Source organism: Sminthopsis crassicaudata, chromosome 6 (assembly GCF_048593235.1).
Source record: "Sminthopsis crassicaudata isolate SCR6 chromosome 6, ASM4859323v1, whole genome shotgun sequence".
Taxonomy (NCBI): domain Eukaryota; kingdom Metazoa; phylum Chordata; class Mammalia; order Dasyuromorphia; family Dasyuridae; genus Sminthopsis; species Sminthopsis crassicaudata.
In genome coordinates this window covers 174,204,510-174,220,649 of record NC_133622.1, presented here as the reverse complement: position 1 = coordinate 174,220,649, position 16,140 = coordinate 174,204,510, and positions in this window count along the sequence as shown.

Below are 16,140 nucleotides of genomic sequence, written 5' to 3'. Positions count from 1 at the left end.
ATATGGTTTCTGCTGTAAATTACTTCCTGCTACTATCTTCTGGCCTCATCTCTTCAGACTGCCATCTCAATGTCAGTCCACTAGGATATAGAGATTAGGGCTTCTCACTGTTATGTTTTTAATTATAATTTTTTTATTTCCAAAATACATGCAAAGATAAATTTTCAATGTTTACCTTTCCAAAACTTTGTGTTCCAAAATTTTCTCCCTTCTTTCCCTCCACTTCCCTCCACTAGACAACAAGTAATTTAATATAGGTTAAACATGCAATTTTTCTATACATATTTCCACTGTTATCATGTTGAACAGGAAAAATCATATCAAAAAGGAGAAAAAATGAGAAAAAATTAAAACCAGCAAACAACAAAAAAGGGGACCACATTCAGTCCCCACAGCCCCTTTTTTGGATGCAAATAGCTCTCTTCATTATATGTCTGTTGGCTTTAATCACCTCATTCCTGAAAAAGTCACATCCATCAGAGTTGATCATCACATAATTGTGTTGTTGCTGTGTACAATGTTCTCTTGGTTCCACTCACTTCATTTAGCACCAGTTCGTGTACGTCTCTCCATGCCTTTCTGAAATCATCCTGGTAATCATTCCTTATAGAACTCAGTTTCCAATTCTTTGCCACTAAAAAAAGGGCTGCTACAAATATTTTTGTACATGCAGGTCGCTTTCCCTTTTGTATGATCTCTTTGGGATACAGACCAGTAGAGATGATGCTAGATCAAAGGGTATACACAGTTTGGTTTAGTTTTGTGGGTTTTTTTTTTTTATTAAAGCTTTTTATTTTTTTTATTATATATATATATATTTTATAATATTATCCCTTGTATTCATTTTTCCAAATTACCCCCCCTCCCTCTATTCCCTCCCCCCGACGACAGGCAATACCATACATTTTACATGTGTTACAATATAGTCTAGGTACAATACATGTGTGCGAATATCATTTTCTTGTTGCACAATAAACATTAGAATCCGAAGGTACATGCAACCTGGGCAGACAGATATTAGTGCTAACAATTTTCATTCCCCTCCCAGTGTTTCTTCTCTGGGTGTAGCTACCTCTGTCCATCATTGATCAACTGGAAGTGAGTTGGATCTTCTTTATGTTGAAGATTTCCACTTCCATCAGAATACATCCTCATACAGTATTGTTGTTGAAGTGTACAGTGATCTTCTGGTTCTGCTCATTTCACTCAGCATCAGTTGATTTAAGTCTCTCCAGGCCTCTCTATATTCCTCCTGCTGGTCATTTCTTACCGAGCAATAATATTCCATAACCTTCATATACCACAATTTACCCAACCATTCTCCAACTGATGGACATCCATTCATCTTCCAGTTTCTAGCTACAACAAAAAGAGCTGCCACAAACATTTTGGCACATATATGTCTCTTTCCGCTCTTTAGTATTTCTTTGGGATATAATCCCAGTAGTAGCGCTGCTGGGTCAAAGGGTATGCACAGTTTGATAACTTTTTGGGCATAATTCCAGATTGCTCTCCAGAATGGCTGGATTCTTTCACAACTCCACCAGCAATGTATTAGTGTCCCAATTTCCCTTGTGGGGGTTTTTTATTTGTTGGTTGGTTTTTAATATAGTTCCAAAATGCTCTCCAAAATGATTACATAGTTCCCAATTCCTCTAACAATATATTAGTGTCCCAGTTTTCCCACATCCCAGGAGGTTTATTCAAGGTCATTGCACCCACCCAGATTAAGAAAAAAAAAAAAAAAACTAGCAGAGACAACATCAACCTAAGGATAGTTTTTCTTTTCTTTTCTTTTCTTTAAAATTAAAGAAATTTTGGTTTTTAGAATCACCTAATCATAAACAACTCATTTCCAACTTTTCTTTCAAATTACCTTAATAATGATGAATTTTAAGAATATTGATGAGAGTTTTGCATATGTATAAACAATTTGACTTTCATAAGTGCCTTTTAATTAGTCTTTAATTATTTTTTCTTTTCAACCTTGATATCTCAAAGGAAGATTTTTACTATGGATAACAATCTAATTAAAGATTAGGGATTTATATGTACTTCTGAGATCCTTTCTGACTTTCCAAGATCCCTTCTGGCTTAATTTACAAATGAATTTGTCAAAACAAAAAGTAAGCTAAGAAGGTCAGGTCAACTTGATCTGTCTTGTCTGCATTCCTGATTGTTTTATGCACATCAGTCAATTGCAAAGCCTCATTATTTTCATGCCCTATTTTGGCTATTGACAAAGCTCAGCTTTCCTAAATAAAAATAATTGAAAGCTTTTATCCCAGTTGAGAAGCAGTAAACAGTTATGACTAGATCATTTTTAGATGAAATAACACAAGCTATCAATCTCCTAAAAAAGGGTGTAAATCTATTCAAGATTAGAGATATGAAAATTAAAGCAATTTATAGGTATCATTTTACACCTATCAAAAAGGAAACATGAGCAAACCAAAGTTTTATCTAGACTATGAAAAAAAAAAGCACATTCAGCAGCTACTATTGGAGTTGTCCAATACTGCACTTAGAAAGCAATATGGATCTAGAATAAAAGTTGCCATACTGTTCATAATTTTTGAACAAGAAATCATACAGGTAAGTTTATTCTCACATATATGTGTGGGTATATATACACACATATATGTATGTATGTGTGCATGTATGTATATATAGAGAGAGACAGAGACATTAAAAGATATCTAAAAATACATAAAATAGATGTACAACTATGTAATGTTCTTTAAATTATAATCTTCTCTGGAGGCAGCCTTAATTTCAGTTCAATGTAATAATCACCTCAAATTCAGCCAGGAGTTAAAGTCCAAATCCTTTATTGTTTCCTTCAAAGTCTTTTCTCCTTCACTTGAGCCTCCAGCCAGCACAAAGATGGAAGTTGGAATGAATCTGACTCTGCCTCCGAGAGTGGGCTTGTGGACTTCTGTGTCTGGCCCTGAGAGTTTCTTGCTTATATGCTGTGCACTGAATATAATCCAATCATTATATCACTAGGAAACCATTATTTGTTGTAGGATTAAATCAATGCTAAATTAGATTTAACCATTGTCTCCTAAATTCCACTTAGTACCTTGTTTTAAGTTCTGGCCCATAACATCTCCTTGTAGGATCAGATCAATCATACTGAACCATGTTAAATTAAATTATTATTGTCTCTATAAATTCCACTGTCTTAGTACCTTGTAAGAATCATAACTTCTCCCTTTCTTTTGATTTAGAACAGAGGTGATCATGACCTCCCTGACTTCTCAAGGCGGTGAGAACCCCAAAAAAGAAGGTGATCATGCCTTCCCTGACTGCTCAAAAAAGGAATAAAAAGAGGTGATTACCCCCTCCCTGACATCTCAGGAAGGGAGATGAAAACACCAAAGGAAATGGGAAATCAAATCAGATTAGCGGGTTTCTGAAGGGGCTCACTCTTAAAATAGGTACACATTAATCCATCAGTATGGGAGGAATTACACATAATTGCATAAATTACATAAGCACATAATAACATAACACAGGCTAGTAGTGATGTAACAAATAACATGAATCAACATGAGGAATTATACATGTCCATAAGTCCTAGAAATAGTCCAAAAGATCATGTGCCAGGAATCCAATAATTCCTGCATGTTTTAAAGTCCTGCAACATTTCATCTTGTGTTAGGGAATCCAATGGTTCCTGCTGGTTTTCAAGTCTTGCAACAGTCTCATTATCAGCCATTCTCTTTCAGAGTCAGATGTTTCTTAGATCTTCTCCTTTGTTTTGAGGATTTTCTCCTTTTCTGTCTCTCTCCAGGTGCTCATTGCCACCCATCTGTTTCCTTCTCCATCTGTTTCCTTCTCTATATGGAGGAATACAAGCAAACCCTCTCTCCCAGGCGGTTAACCTATCTAGTCCCTTCTATTTACTATTTTCTAACTCTCTCTTCATCATCTGGCAATTACATTGGAGCTGTTTGCACTAGACACTGCCCTGTTGGTTTAAAAAAGCCTTTATTCTCCCCGGTTGAAATCCCTTTCTGCCATCTGATTGCTTTTTGGATGACTGATCATGTAATCCCTTTCTGCCATGTGATTGCTTTTCAGCTGATTGATCACATCAGAGTCCTAACCTTCTAAACACTCTTTGGGTGTAAACTTAGCTGCCATCATGCCCCACCTGTCTTTTGTATGCTATCTTGGGGCCCTGCTCTCATTTCCCTGGGTTAATCTACATTCTGAGGCCCAGTGGAAGCCCTTGTGGCATTTTGGACATAGGGTTTTGGACATAGGCTTCTCTCACTCTGCCCTCTCACTCTATCTCTATATCTACACTGAGCTCTAAGATGTCCTATTTTCCACAATGAAAAGATTGACAAGTTTCTCTAGAAGTCCCTTGGCAAGAGGGACCCTGTCTTCCCGTGTTCATCATAGTCTGGGTATAATAAGCATTTGTGTTCACTGTAGCACAGCTCTTATGATCTCCTCTAAAGGGGCATCTTTGTGTAGTCCCCATATAATTATTTTGCAAATCTCATTAGCATTTTCCTTAGCCAGATGTCTGGTCATTATTTCTGTAGCTGCATTTTCTCCAATGGTTCTTGTGACAGCTATTTGCAAATGTCCCACAAAATCAGCAAAAGGTTCATTGGGACCTTGCTCTATTTTTGTGAAAGCTTTACCTCCATCTTTCTGTCTGGAGAGGGAACCCCAAGCTTTTATTGCAGCCTTAGAAATTTACTCATACACTGTTATGGGATAATTAATCTGTGCTGAGTTCTCTCCATACTGACCTTCACCTGCTAGTTTGTCAAAAGTGATTTGTACATTAACTCCTGTTTACCTATTATGTTGGGCTTGAATCCTACATAATTCATGATACTCTGAAAGCCACAAGTTTTTTCCAGGTTCTAAACATGTTCTTGATATGGATTTCCAATCACTGGGGGTTAGGATTTCATAAGCCAAATTATCTCATAATATCTTAACATAATATGATGTAGCCCCATAAAAAGTGCAACCTTTATTCAAATCCTTGATTTTTTTCCAGATCAAAAGGAGTGTATCTTCTCCTTTTTTGCCCTGAAAGGTCAAGCTCTTCAATCAGAGGGTATGCATTTATTTTTAGATCAGATACATCCTGTCCTTCATTTTTTGCTTTAACAAATGCCTTTTGTAATCTTGTCATAGGCTGCTTCATAAGAGGTCCTGACTGTGTTACTGCCTCTGCCCCTCCTCCTTCTCCCTCCACCCATGAAGGGTTAATTGAGGGAGGGAGGTCAGAGGATGGGTAATGCTCCTGTTGTTAAGTGCCACACTCAGAATTGTACTTAACTTCATTCTTATCTGATTCTTCATCCTTTTCACCTAGTTTAGATGGCACCTCCTCCTCCTGCTCTTTCTTCTTTTTCCTTATTCTATAACATATAATTTCCTAAATTCAGTTGTATTAAATTGTATGTATAAAGTGTATCTTTGGAAATTGAGTCAGGTCCATTTTTATTGTGAATTGACATAGTTGCTCTCCTACTAATTTCCACTTCTCTAAATCGAATTTTTTTTCCTTAGAGAACCAAGAAGATGTGTACTGTGCAGTTTTTAAAAGATCAATGATCTGCTCCCAAGTTATAATTAAACCTTGATTTTTTATAAGTTTGGCAATGATCTCTACACATTTTCCTTGAAGAGGAAAAGCAGGCTGTTTTCTAAACATCTGTCCCATTTTAGCTGAAATTCTACTTTAGCTCTTTAACAAAGTTTCCTTGTCGTAATCACCCTAATTTCTGGGTAAAGGAGACTTTTCCACTGGATCAGGATTGTGTCTGTCCCATGTTCGGGTACCAAAAATGTAATTTTCTCTGGGAGTAGGTTTCTTGGGGAGCTTTTGAAGGCACCCTTAGTTCCAGTTCAGTGTAATAATTACCTCGAATTCAGCCAGGATTAAAGTTCAAATCCTTTATTGTTTCCTTCAAAGTCTTTTCTCCTTCACTTAAGCCTCCAGTCAGCACAAAGGTGGAAGTTAGAATGAATCTGACTCCGCCTTTGAGAGTGGGCTTGTGGGCTTCTTTGTCTGGCCCTGAGAGCTTCTTGCTAATATGCTGTGCACTAAGTATACTCCAATCATTATATCACTAGGAAATCATTATTTGTTGTAGGATTAAATCAATGCTAAATTAGATTTAATCATTGTCTCCTCAATTCCACTTAGTTCCTTCTTTCAAGTTCTGACCCATAACATCTCCTTGTAAGATCAGATCAATCATACTGAACCATGCTAAATTAGATAATTATTGTCTATATCAATTCCACTGTCTTAGTTCCTTGTAAGAATCATGATACAACCATATGATATGTAAATAAACATATTTGTATTCAAATTAATTCCAATTCAGTAAACATTTATTAAGTGTCTAATATGTGTTAAGTGCAAGGAAGACAAAAAGAGGCAAAAGAATGTCCCTGCCCTGAATGAACTTACAATTTAAAGCAAGAAACAATATGCAAACAACTATATATAGACAAGTTATATACAGGATAGTTAGGAAATAACTAAAAACAAGAAAGCACTGGAATTAGGAGGGAAGATTCTCTAGAAAATGAGATTTTACTTGGGATTTCAAGCAAGGAAAAATGTGATAACACATAAAATCAATAAGAATTACTGGAGAATCTAAAATTATTTTCAAAATCAAATAAGAATGATAAAGAAAGTAAAGAAAAAACTAAGTAAAGACAATTATGAAATATTATAAAATTATGAAAAGACAATTAACAGATTTTTTCTTTAAAAAAGAGACACAAAAATACAAAGAAAATAAATTTTAAAAACAGAATTTGCTGAAAGAAAAGAGATAGAAAAGCTTACTGAAAATAATTTCCTAAAAAATTAGAATTGGGCAAGAGGAAACTAATGACACCATTGGACATGTAGGATTACAAAGCCAAAAAATCATTTTTGAGTAAGAGCTAGCAGATGGAAGGGCTACAAGAGAAATAGATTTAAGATGAAGGAAATTTGTTACCTATGGAATAGATATTCCAGAAGGCATAGTGAAAGGACCAAGTACAGTTAGAATGAAACTTTGGGGTAGAAGATTTGAGGATGAAAATGAGAAATCAGCTGGTATGGGGTGTTGAGTGGATTTTGGATGATGATCTATAAAATTTAAAATTCACTTGGATGTGGAAAATATGATCAGGTGTGAGAATGTTCATTATTGAAGTGATGGTGCCACTCTTTTACCCTCCAAGGACAGGAGGTCTGAAGCTGAGAAAAGGTTGCTCTCCTTTGCATTGGGTGTTCTCCACATCTTAGTTGGAAGACTAAACTGGCAACAGGTAGTAGGAGATAATACTAATACTTTGTATTAGTACCAATGGAAGTGGTTGCTTTTGGGAAAGTTGATGATACCCGGTCTGGTCCAAGCAGCCTTTGCTCAGGAAATACAATTCACCCAACAGGAATTAGAATGCTCAAGGTGTAGTATACTTATGATTTGAGGTCTTCTCACTTGAGGAAACTGGCTATGAGACAGCAGCAAGAAATAGTAGATTCTCTTCTACAAGAGAATCCTGGAGAAGAGTGAAATGTAACATGCCTGCCCTTCCAGGCAGTGGGAACCAGGGTAACAATGTACATACATACATACATACATACATATATATACATATATATATATATATATGCATATATATATATATATACATACATAATGATGACAATTTCATAAATGAAGGCAACATTAAATAGCATTTAAAGAAAATGAAATAAATGACATTAGGGCCACTGTTTTAAAATTAAAGCCTATAGATTTCCACTATTTATCACCCAGTAAATTACAAAAGTGGAATGCTTTTCCATAGGCAAATCATCTAATCCCTAAATGCCTCAAATTCTTTACCTGTAAACAACCTATTTACTTCCTGTGTTATGGTAAAAGAAATAATATAGGCATTTTAAGCACTTACTAGTTGCCAGTTCCTGAAGCTATTTTTTTTAATAGACTGTCATCAGTCAAAGATTAAATTGTATTATCATTGACTTGATTAGACATTTTGAATTTTTTTCTAAAATCAAAATAAAATGTAAAATCTTGAACTTATGGACTTCGTTATATAACACTCTAAGGGTGAGGGTCAACGCTTAATGATTTAACATTTCAGTTGAATCAAGCAATTTAAGTTATCCCCACAGGTTCACCAAACCAATCAAAATCATTTCATCTAGATATAAGAAATAATCTGATTGAGCAACTGGTTCATGCCCTATGGAGACTGTATAATTACCAGTCTAATTTAAAAGCATTTGCTAGGATAAAGGAGAAAACTCTCAGACAAACCTCTGAGAAGAAATGCAGTTATTGGGAGATGACAAGATCCTATGACTTCTCCCTTCCCAGGCCCTGACCTTTCCCCAGAGGAAGATTTTGTAAATATTGAAGGGTGGGGTAATTTTGGACTTCACATTGCTTCCCTGGTCCTTACAGTATTCCCAAAATAGCTGACATCATTGATGAAGGACAGACTATATATTCTGAGGAAAGAGAGCTTTGTAATTCTACAATAAGCCCAGAAGAAAAGGTACATCATTCCTAAGGAGAACATCAGAAGTTTTTCACATGGTAGAGAAAAGGATTTCAGTAACCAAGAGCTATGAGTTACCTTTTGGCTGTATATGCTTTCTAAGCCCACTTTCCCCTGGACTCTGGTGGGCAAATGTGTTATATGCCATTGAAAATGTTTTCTACCAACTGTTCTTAATTAGAAACTCATTAAATACCCTTTTCTAAAAGTTAAGTTAAACCTGTCTAACCAATTTCTGTCAACTGAAAATGAGATAGCACACTGATGAGGGTTTAAGACCCTTAGTATTAGAAAAATATCTCTTAAGAAAACTGAAAGAAGAAACAGACAGCAAAGCTATAATAATGGGAGATCTCAACTTTACTCTCTCAGAACTTGATAAATTGAACCACAAAATTAATAAGAAAGAAGTTAAGGAGGTAAATAGAATACTAGAAAAGTTAGGTATGATAGATCTTTAGAGAAAATTGAATGGAGACTGAAAGAAGTACACTTTCTTCTCGGCAGTTCATGGAATCTATACAAAAATTGACCATATATTATGACATAAAGAACTGAAAATCAAATGCAGGAAGGCAGAAATACTAAATGCATTTTTTTCAGATCATGATGCAAGAAAAAATTACATTTAAATGAAGGCCAGGGGGAAATAGACCAAAAAGTAATTAGAAAATAAATAATTTCATCTTAAAGAATGAATGTATGAAACAGCAAATCATAGACACAATAATTTCATCCAAGAGAATGACAATAATGAAACAACAACAAAATTTGTGGGATGCATGCAAAGTGGTAATAAGGAGAAATTTTATATCTCTAGATGCTAAGATCAATGAATTGGTCTTGCAACTAAAAAACAAATTAAAAACTTCAATCAAACACAAAACTTTAAATTCTAAAAATAAAAGGATATATTAATCAAATTGAAAGTAAAAATAAAAACTATTGAATTAATAAATAAAATTGAGTTGGTTTATGGAAAAACAAAAAAAGATAAACCTTCCCCCCCCCCCAGGCTGGGGTTAAGTGACTTGCCCAGGGTCACACAGCTAGGAAGTGTTAAGTGTCTGAGACCAGATTTGAACTCGGGTCCTCCTGAATTCAAGGCTGGTGCTCTATCCACTGTGCCACCTAGCTGCCCCCCAAAGATAAACCTTTAATTAATTTGATTGGAAAAAGGAAAGAGGAAAATCAAATTGTTCATCTCAAAAATGAAAAGGGAAAACTTTCTACCAATGAAGAGTTAATTAGAGCAATAATTAGGAGTTATTTTGCCCAACTTTATATTAATAAATTTAATAACCTAAGTGAAAGGGAAGAATATCTACAAAAATATAGATCACCCAGATTAACAGAATAGGAAATAAATTACTTAAATAATCCCATTTTAGAAAAAGAAATACAATAAGATATTAATCAACTCCCTAAGAAAAAATCTCCAGGACCAGATGGATTTACATGTGAATTCTATGAAACATTTATAGAACAATTAACTCCAATACTATACAAACTATTTGAAAAAATAGGGAAAGAAGGACTCTAACCAAACTCCTTTTATGACACAGACATGGTACTAATATCTAAACCAGGTAGGAAGAAAACAGAGAAAGAAAATAGATAGACCAAATTAGCAAATTTCAGGATACAAAATAAATCCACATAAATAATCAACATTTTTATACATCACTAACAAAATCCAACAGTAAGAGATATAAAGAGAAATTTCATTTAAATTAATTGTCAACAGTATAAAATATTTGGGAATCTATCTGCCAAGGGAAAGTCAGGAACTATATGAGCAAAACCACAAATCACTTTGCACACAAATAAAATCAGATCTAAACAACTGAAAAAATATGAAGTGCTCTTGGATAGGTCAAGCAAATATAATAAAGATGAAAAAACTACCTAAATGAATCTATTTATTTAGTGCTATACCAATCAAACTCCCAAGAAACTATTTTATTGACCTAGAAAAAATAACAATAAAATTCATCTGGAAGAACAAAAGGTCAAGAGTTTCAAGGGAATTAATGAAAAAAATGCAAATCTAAACTGGACTAGATTTAAAACTATATTATAAAGTGGTCACCAAAACCATTTGGTATTGGCTAAGAAATAGACTAGTTGATCAGTGGAATAGATTAGGTTCACAGGACAAAAGAATCAATAACTATAGCAATCTAGTGTTTGATAAACCCAAAGACCCCAGCTTTTAGGATAAAAACTCACTGTATGATAAAAACTGCTGAGAAATTTGGAAACTAGTATGGCAGAAACTAGGCATTGGCCCCACACCTAACACCCTATACCTAGATAAGGTGGGTTTATGATCTAGACATAAAGAATAATATTATAAACAAATTAGAAGAACATAGGACAGTTTATCTCTCAGATCTGTGGAAAAGGAAGGATTTTGTGACCAAGGAACAACTGGAGATCATTATTGATAACAAAATAGATAATTTTGATTATATTAAGTTAAAAATGTTTTGTACAAACAAAACAAATTCAGACAAGATGGAAGTAATAAATTAGGAAAATATTTTATTTATATAGAGAAATGACTCAAATTTATAATAGTTCAAGCCATTCTCCAACTGATAAATGATCAAAGGATATGAACAGACAATTTCCAGGTGGAGAAATTAAAACCATTTCTAGTCATATGAAAAGGTGTTCTAAATCACTCTTGATCAGAGAAATTCAGACAACTCTGAGATACCACTACACACCTCTCAGATTGGCTAAGATGACAGGAAAAGATAATGACCAATGTTGGAGGAGATGTGGGAAAATTGGGACACTGATGCATTGTTGGTGGAAATATGAACAGATCCAACTATTCTGGAGAGCAATTTGAAACTATGCTCAAAAAGTTATTGAACTGCCCTTACCCTTTGATTCGGCAAAGTTTCTCCTGGACTTATATCCAAAGAAATCTTAATGGAGGGAAAGGGATCCACATATGCAGAAATGTTTGTGGCAGCCCTTTTTGTAGTAGCAAGAAACTGAAAATGGAATGGATGCCCACCAATTGGAGAATGTCTGAATAAAGTATGGCATATGAATGTTATGGAATATTATTGTTCTGAAAGGAACAACTAGCAGGTTGATTTCAGAGAGGCCTGGAGAGACTTACATAAATTGATATTAAGTGAAATGAGCAGAACCAGGAGATCATTATACACAGCAACAAGATTATATGATAAACAATTCTGATGGACATGGTTCTCTTTAATAATGAGATGATTCAAACCACTTCCAATTGTTCAGTGATGAAGAGAGTGATCTACACAGAGAGAGAGGGCTGTGAGAACTGAGTGTGGACTACAATACTCTTTTTGTTGTTGTTTGCTCGTATTTTATTTTGCTTCTCTTTTTTTTTTCTTGTGCAGCATGATAATTGTATAAATATGTATACATATATTGGATTTAACATATATTTCTACCATGTTTAACATATATTGTACTACTTGCCATCTAGAGGAGGACATGGAGGAAGGGAATAAATTGGAACTCAAGGTTTACAAGGGCTAATGTTGAACAATTGTCCATGCATAAATTATAAAAAATAAAAAGCTGTAATTTAAAAAAAGAAAAGAAAAATACCCCCTACCTCCTTGGATTCTGAATATTCACTCTTATAGAAACAATATTTAATCTTCACCCCTATGAACATTGGGCTAATATATCTTTAAATAGTATTAAGACATTTCTCAAGATTTGATTGGCCTAAGGGACTAAAGGCTCCATTTCTTGACATCCCTTGAGGATAGAGCAACATTGGGGACCTGGAAGGAGAGAAGAGAGTGTCTTGAAGTTTTGTCTGGTGGATCATTATCCAGGCAAAAAAATCTTCACATAGATGAATTAACTTGAAATATTCTCTGTGCCTCTGATTGAATATCCTTCTTCTCTTGTGGCCAAGTAAATGTCCTTTTTTGAAAACTCTTGAAAACTCCTAGGAGTGTCTTATTTCATTTAAATGTTGAACCTAATCTACCAATGTATTGGTATGAGTCAGACCTATAGGTCTGGGAATGCAATAGAACTCTAATGGAAGATGTCATGACCAAGCTGTGAATCCCAAATATATCATTGTGGGAGGTGGGTTGGGTAACTCCAAATCAGATGCTACAACATAATAATTCTTTTTTCAGGAGATGAGATGACTTTGTTCTTTGCCAAGATCACCTCTTCCACTTGTGCCCATAATGTCATCACTTTCTGCCTACATAAGGACCTTGCTTAAATCCAGCATTCCAGTTATCTCTCATATTCAACCTTTCCCTTGCTTGTAGTTATTTCTTTATTGCCTAGCATATATGCTCCTCTCTACTGCCTTAAAGAAATCTATTGCTTTTACTGTATAATATCTCACTATAATTTACCTTATGTTTCTCCTCCTCTTCAATTCTGAACTTCTAGGGGGGAAAATAATGTATGTACACTCATGGTCCCCATTCTTTTATATTTCTTCACTCAAATGAAAACTGCCTGGCTTCTGTCACCTCCATTCTCTTGAAAGTGGTCCCTTTGAAAGGCTATATCTTAGTCTTAACCTTCTTTGTTCTGCAGCATTTTACACTGCTGACTCCATCCTCAAACATTTTGGGGATAGTCTTATTGAAGTATGCTGGAGCTAACTCAAACAGACTCACAAGAGTTAATTATTAGATTTTTCAGTGCAAACGTTTATACCTTGGAAATTGGCAAACGTAAATTAGGGTTTCATTAATGTTTTTGTTGTCACTTTAAAAAGTATCACTAATGTAAATGATACAAAAGTTCACATTTTTTCCCCCAGAGAAATGATTAAGATTTCTCAGAACACCTCGGGTCTACCCATTTGTTTTCTGTAATGTTGCTTTCACCTAATTTTCCTACAATCACTTTGATTACTTCTGGTTCTGTGCTGGTTTAAGTTAGAGCCATAGATTCACATCTGGAAAGGACTTTGGATTTCATTCCCATGATCTTCTTCTTCACCTGACCTTTTCCTCTTCTCCTTCTATTGTCTTTCCCTTGGCAACCTCATTCACACTCAAGACTTCAATTAGCACATCTCTGCTGTATAAATACAAATTAAACATTATTCTGTTAATTTAATAGTCTTGGAGAAAAGATTGTTTGAGCTGCTGGTGTTGACAAAGTAGTTTTATAATTGTAACAATCCTATGTTGTTCTATATAGAAACATGCTGTTTTTTCATAGGAATGCTAGATGGTGTGATGGTTAGAGTGCCTGGCCTGAAGTAAAAAAGAGATGAGTTCAAATCTCATTTTGTTAACTGTATGATCCTGAACAGGTTACTGAATCCTGTTGACCTCAGTTTCCTCATATGAAAAACACATTGGAGAAGGAAATAGAAAATCACTTCAGTATCCTTGCCAAGAAAATCTTCAATGATGTCATGAAGAGCTGGACATTACTGAACAAAAGCAAAATTTTGTTCACAATGCAGCTGAATAACATAATGAATTTCAAATGATACAGCAGCAGAGGGGCTCACCATATGTAATCCACGCAGTTATTTAAGTAATAAGTTCAGTTCATGGAGCCATATGTTATGATCCATGATGACTTGAAGATGTGTTTTCTGTGAATTAATAAGAGAGAAAGCTCTAAAGACATGTATAGTACAGTGGGCTGGAAATCAGAACACCCTTTATGAACTCTGGGACTTTAGGTAACTGGATACAGAGAGTGAGTTGAACAAAAGACCAGAATATCTTATTTCAAATGTTATCTCTGACAACCCTAAGCAAATTGTTTTTCCTCTCAAATTATAATAATAGGGTTCACTATTCCTCATAGGATTATTGCTTTTGTTTGGTTATTTTATCTAGACTTGTGATTTCATGGTAGAAACTCTCCTTGAAGAAACTCCCTTTGTCAATAAACATTGGCATCTATTTTGGACCTCATAATGTTAGAAAATTTCCAAGGGAACTAAGAGATTAAGAGATTTGTCCAGGATCATAGAACAATTATATTTCAAAGGCAGAAATTGAACCTGGGTCTTCCTGGAGTCTCTATCTGGCATATTATATATATATGTATATATATATATATATATATATACATATATATACATATATATATATATATATATATATATACATATATATACATATATATGTACAATTTTATATTAATAAGGTTATTATATAATATAAATAATAATGTCATATATTACAGATATAGCTTAGATAACATATGTAAACCTTAAAACTCTATGTAAACACCAATTATTGATGCTGTTATTACTTGGATCCCATCATATTTTGCACTAGGATTCAAATAGAAATAATTCTGAGACAAGTCACTATCCTGCTATTATTGTAGTTGAGTAAAATATTTATATTAAAGCTTGTTCTCTATAAGCATCTTTACTTCAGTTCTAACACAGATAGCACCAAAGACCTTGAGACTAATGAGAAAGAACAAGTTTCATTCATCTTTGTTGACCACTTTGCAATACAGCTATTGGATTGTTTGTTTCTAAATTAAGTTTATTTCAGCTCTTAGTCTTAATGGTTGTTAAAGGTGAAAAAAGACATCCCATAGAAAAAGGTAAATGCAAATGAAAGAAGAGCATTATTAGATCAACTTACTAAAGCAGAATATTCATTTTTCAATCACATCCACTAATTATGGAAAAACTTTTAATGAAATGATGACTATATTTCTGATTTCCATAATAATAGTCAATTGACCTTGAAAAAATAACCAAGTATTTTATCTTATCTAGATAATTACCTCATCCTGTAGCATGTGACTGTGATCTACTCAATCCAATTTCTATACATTGAGAAATGCCTTGCTCCATGTCACTATGAGACTGTGAGATGGTGGCATCTACTAAAAATGTTGCTAAATCATATGAATCACTATTATATCTCAGTGATTGTGGATAAAAATTGAGATGCAACTAATATCCCCAATCCAGTATAGTTTATTGATTGGGTTCTCTTGGATATTTTGGGTGTACTACTTGTAATGTGATGTTTAGTAACCAACTATCAATCCAATAAACATAGCAAGCCTCTGAGAGAAAAAGCTATACTTTGGTGGGTATTTGGTAAATGCTCAATTTTCCCAGCCTGGCTAGATGTATGGGTTTTTGTTTGTTTGTTTGTTTGTTTGTTTCAAAATAGGATCTACATTTATCATTAAGTCCAGGCTTCTTAAGTGTAGCAGTACTATAGTTTCTGCTGAAACTGTGTGAGTCCTGAATTGCCAATACAAACCCTTCTGTTTCCACAACTACATTTGCATGATTCAATCATGTGTCAGATCCAGAAATGTTGGTACATGATTAGCAATGAGCTCATGTAAACATCAATTTGATTTGGATTATTAACATTTTTTCCATTATTTTCTTAATTCTAGATTATCAAGAAAATAATAAATCAAACCCTGATTTGGTGAATTTCCAAGATGTAAATGCTTTATGCAGAAAATTTAACAATCTGCTCTTCAAATCAATTGGAATTTGCTTTTATCTACCCCTTTTTGTATCTATCTTTTTTCAACATTATTTTTCACTGATGTTATGTGTACTTGACT